Genomic DNA, 5630 nt, shown 5'->3' on the forward strand with positions numbered 1-5630 from the left:
TTCTTGATGCAAAGTTTATCCTCTCTCTCTCTATGGTTCATTTCAAAACAGAACACACACGCCATTTGATCAAATCAAAACTGTCAGTGTTCCTCTGCAAAAAGATTCGGAAGTTGCAGGAAACTTCGTTGAAGGTTCCTTACTGATACCTCTATACTTGAATTACGAGCAAGACCTCTTACAGTCTTACTTATGTAGAGGTTAAAAATTACACAAGGACAAAACACGTAAAAACTCGTCAAAGGTTTTACATGATTACATCCTATAAAAAAAAGGAATTGGTAGCCCTCAGTTCTTCTCTTCATCCCTGTTTACATTCTTCACTGCACAAAAACATTCACCATGAGTTCCAGTGAGAACAGCAATTCACAAACCACTCCAGTTCCACCCGAAAAAAAGGATTTTTTTTCTGCTGAGAAACATAAGCTTGAAAAGGAGATGCTTGAAGTTAGAGTGAGATTTACTGATAATGCTCATATTATGAAAGTAAAATGTCCACTTTGTGCTAGGGAAATTACAGATCAGCCTTACTTAGGACTTACTAAAGAAGAGATTGAAAAGGAAGAATATGCGTTTCATACTGTGTGTGAATGCAGGAGTTGTACGGTGGTTTGGGAGAAACCATATTTTGTTGTTGATGATGATGATGATGAAGATGAAGATTAGAAGACCGTTTCAAAGGTGGTGAAAATGAAGATGGTATTGATCACTGATGATGGATGTTTTAGTTTCAAGTTGTTATCATGTAGTTTGTCTGCCTTTTCTATCTTTAGTTATGGGTTATGTTTTCCTAATTGATCTTTGTAGTTTCAGATGTTAATGATCAAGACTTGTTTCTTTCAGCAGTTTCAGTTGTTAATGACCAGTTTCGTTTTTATTTTACTTTCTTTCTAATCTGGGATTTTAACATGATAATCAGAAAAAAATAAATGGTTGCCCTTGTTAGACCAAAACAATGGTGAAGTGTTTTTGCAAAGCAGTACTTTGCTTTTTAGGAAAAGGGAAGAAGAAGTCTAACTTCCTTCAACAAATCCGTTAAAGCCCTTGTTAGTTTATGATTCACAATATTACCATTTGATGAATATAAATCACAATTAACTCCGTTTTCATTCTTAAAAGTCTAATTGCATCTTCTGCTAAAGGAAAATCAACCACTTCTATCAACTCTGCATTTTGATTGGCTGTCTTTTTCATTAGCAACACTAACTTGTTCTTTGACAGGTTTATTATGATCATCAGACACCCTCCTGGTTACTTCTTGTTGGGAAGTTCTTTTACCTGGTTCTTCCTTCTTCTGATTCTGGGTTATGACCTCCGATTTGTTGTCGTCTTCATTTGCAACTTCGACGTCATTAGCGTTACTTTTGCTCTCGGCTGCTGCTCTTTTAACATCGTTTCTGCTCTTGAAAGCTGGCGGAAGGCCTTCTTCATTGACACTTTATTATCGGTAATGCAATTCGAGGTACATGAACGGGCTCTGCTTCACGTTCAAACAAGATATCCTCATGTCTCAAGCTTGCCGAATTCTTCTCAGTTGCAAAGCTACCAGTACTAGTCACATCATCCCCTGCATCAGTTTGTTCTTCGTCTGGATGGCTCATTTTCTCAGCACTACTGACTGGACAAGCGACTATAGGCTCCTTCGTGGTTGAATTGCGGCCAAGAGTTCCATTGTACTCGAATTACCCATTACACCTCTGATGTGCTTGAGTTAGCCAGTGGCTCTTCTTCGCTGATTATCTGAAGCCCTACAATGTACCAGTCTGGGAAAACAACAATCGATTTATTAGTTTCCCATGTTTGGACCAGGTTGCCATATAACCTCTCCTGTTGGATTTTTGAGTATGAAGATTGTTCACTAAAGAATGAGAATGATAGGTTAATTTTTTTAAGCCCGCAAGATGGATTGAATTCACAGTATGGCGAAGAACAAGGGTGTGTTTTGGTTTTGGGGCTGTAGCAGGCGGTTGCTGGACTGTGGAGCCGACGTGTGTCGGACCTGTACTAAATAGTTTCAATAGCAGTCTGGAATAAAAACGAAGATATACACTAAGCTAGATAGCATTGTTATCATCCTGTTTCATCACTTTGTAGAGGATATGTTTTATCCCTTGATTTTGTATCTGATCAACATGTAGAATGCACTGTACATACAAATACAACCCTAATCAATAAAAAGAAAGAGCAATGCTGCGGATTAGCTGTTCAATAGGTGGCTGACAAAGGTTCTACATAACCATAATAGTATTTATTACTACCTCTGTTCCTGCAAAAGTGTTACTATCACTTCTGCAGAAACAGAGGGAGTAATTTCTAACATGAACAGCATGAGATACAGATACTTGTGCATGATAGTGATCCCGTTCAGCTAGCTAAGTTCTGAAGAGTCTCAGGTTGAAAGTAGGCATCTGGAAAGAGGTGGCAGTGCATGTCATTTGGAATACTATTAGAAAAAACGAGGGTAGGCATACCACGTTACTAACTAAGTATAAACTAGTCAGCCATAAGTGAACCCAATCTAAGCCAGACCACGAATAAATACATAGAGGCTCATGCCAGTTTAAGACTTGGTCCTTGGTTGAGTCTAAAAGGAACTGTTAAGGTCTGAATAGTTGGCACATAATGCAGTACTGCACTGCCAAAAACTGAGAAAGGAATCATCTTCGTTATGTTTTATATGGCTAATGGCCAGGTTTACTGTTACACTGATATTAAGAAATGTCTAAGCCCAGAGAAAGTTACCTTTCTTTGATGATACGAATTGGATTCTTCAAATTTTCATACTCGAAATATCTGAACCACAAGCTGGTGGACATGAGAAACCGCCAATCAGAACTGTATTGGATGTGGGAATAATTAAACAAATAATCTACATTTCGAGGATTCAATATATATTATTATTGTGCAGATTATCAAATGACTCTGTATCCATACTACAGGCAATAGGGAAAAGAAGTGCTTGCAGAATATACAACTGTTAGCATACCAACGTAGGAGCTTCTTCATGAACGAACGACCACTTAAGTATACCTATACTACTGCATCAGTGACCGAATGCTCTTTTATCACTCTGAAAAACAAGAAAATTTGCCAATTGTCCTATGTTTTGATGACGTTCCTGGTAAGAACCAAGTATATAATCGATTTATAAGGAAAAGCGACCGACATAGGCTAGGCAAGTTAGTCACCATAAGTTCATGTGTATACATAATTTTAATTCCCTGAAGGACATAAGTGAACAAGCATTTAGTCATGTACAAAACAAAAGAGATAGCATGACACCAACTTAAGTATGAGTATGAACAGCAAAACGAAAAAACTGACCATCTTTAAAAGAGGTTAGAGAATAGGATGAAAGGGAATTATAGATTTGTTTACCATGTACACATGTGCACCAACTCTTTTCATCGTTCTTCAATCTCGGTCAGAGTCTATGGAACTCGACGCCCATCTTGTGGGCAAAGTAACTAGCATAGCACTCAAAATTCTTTCCCTTCACCTGCGAAAAAAAAAACTCGGTCTATATTGAGAATAACAGATGTAAACCCATCATCACTCTGAAATAGCTCTTTGAACTCTGTAGTTCCTCATCCATGAGAAACTCCCCAACATAGCTTACATTCCTTCTATTGAAAACCAGTACACTAATTACAGATTTACATCCACTTCGGCCTTTTTCTCGGAGGGGTGAAATCCCCCAAAAAAGTCACTTAAAGTTTAGAAGTGTCAGTTTAGTGTCTCCCAGTAAACCTCAATGGTGTGATGGTTTTCAGACACCAATGACTGCAATTCATGGAATTTTGACTTAACTGGCGTTTAGTGACAAGAGGTACAAAAGTAAATCAGTTAATTGGTTCGATTCTCTGCAAACTACATAAGATGAGCACACAATTTTAACTGAAATTTGCATTCAAAGCACTATATGAAGCTCAAAGCTCTTCCACGAACACGAGAGAAATCAGATTATGTTTTTCAACACTAAATATCAACGACCTTTGAAGCTATTCAACAAGTATACCACTCGCCAGTCTCCAATGTCATATGATTATATGTTACTCCAGAGATTACTATAAACTGTGACCTACTAAGTGCTTAGCTATAATTTGCGTACTCATCTTCTTGCTTTTCTTCTAAAGAAGTTATTTGCTCTCCTTTGTAATATCAAAACTTTTAACTATTGGACAACATATTAACTAGAATGTTTGTTGCGTGCAAATGGGAACATTTCGATGGCCAATATTTATTAGAAGTATAGAAGTACTAAATTTTTTTTGACAACCGGCATTACTTTGCAGAACTTAAGTAAAATATCATGCTTATGTTACGAGGATCATAATTTATTTAACTACATCACATATCCCATAGCTTCATATTTCATGTAATCACAAATACAAAATTACGATAAAGCTAAATGCGTTGAAATGGTAAATCAATGAAAGAAACAGACGGATAAAGTGAAAGGGTCTTTCACCAACAGTCTGATGTAGCATTTATCACATTTTACAGCCAAAATTTAAACACAAATTAGATGCTGAAACCCATGCTAAAGAAATTTCAAACTAACCGGATTATAATGCATAACCGAAGTTGATATAGTCACACAATCATACATCAAGGCAGCGCCAATGAACTTCAATTGTATAACCCAGGTCAGCCGTCAACGATAAATTGAGATGCCATAATTGAATTCTGCTTGCATCTGATACACTGCAATCCTGAGAGATTTGAGATCCTATCCATTCTCTTTTTCCGATCTAATCTCCTTCGCTGCATCCTCTTCTCCCTTCATTACCAACTAATCCTCTCATCTTCTCTCTACTCGTCTGTCTGTCTCCCTCCCCTCTCCTTATCCCTCTCCATCAACTTCCTTTCTCGCTCCTGCTCTAACCTAATTTGTTTCCTCCTATGTCTCTCTCAGCTTCTTCACGATTTTCATATCCGGCTTCTCTTTCTTTCATTCATTGCGCTTCTCTTTCTTTCAATTGCCCAAATTTGATTTATTCAAATACTCTTCGATGGTTCTGTATGAACCGTCTCGTCAGACTATGGCAAAACCGCCTCCTCATATTGGGGTGGGTGGGCTCCGCCCATATAGAGTTAGTAGGGGGCCATTTTTGGTGGGGCCCACTAAAAGGTTTGTGAGGGTGCGGTTTTGTCATAGTCTTTTTTTTCTGGCGGTTCACACAGAATTTTTGAATAACTAAACTTTCGCTTCCGGAAACAAAAGTCTGGGTTCCATTTTTGCACACATCAATCCCAATGTTGAGCACACGGATAGGAACTATCAGATTATTTCTCGGGAGCTTTTTCGGTAAAAGACACACTACATCTAGCACCAACGTTATTCAAAACAGCTCTGTTACACTGACCGAGAGAGGGCTGGGTACGGTGGGTTATATCGCAAGATTCAACCTAGGACCTACCACCCGACTATTAATAAGGGCGAGGTTTATGGTGGTGGGTCCCGCCATAAGATGTTTCAGATTTTAGTCTATGTGCCAATCGATCTCAATCTGTGAGTCAATCACTCACAACAATCAATAAATTATTTAATGTTTTGTGAGAAATCGTTTCGCTTTATTTTCCTATCAACTATAAAGCTTCCTGGTATGGTATGGTTTTCTACTGAA

General features: G+C 38.0%; 1 long non-coding RNA gene across 1 annotated transcript; it reads right to left on the reverse strand.

Annotated features, from left to right (window-relative positions):
• Window positions 1-954: 954 nt before the first annotated feature.
• On the reverse strand, window positions 955-5018 carry LOC113282889. Its single transcript, XR_003327229.1, has 4 exons — window positions 4565-5018; window positions 3379-3499; window positions 2743-2805; window positions 955-1763 (listed from the first exon to the last, which is right to left on the reverse strand). It is a non-coding gene; the product is annotated as an uncharacterized LOC113282889 (long non-coding RNA).
• Between the last annotated feature and the right edge of the window lie 612 nt (window positions 5019-5630).

The sequence above is a fragment of the Papaver somniferum genome, chromosome 5 (genome assembly GCF_003573695.1).
Source record: "Papaver somniferum cultivar HN1 chromosome 5, ASM357369v1, whole genome shotgun sequence".
Taxonomy (NCBI): Eukaryota; Viridiplantae; Streptophyta; class Magnoliopsida; order Ranunculales; family Papaveraceae; genus Papaver; species Papaver somniferum.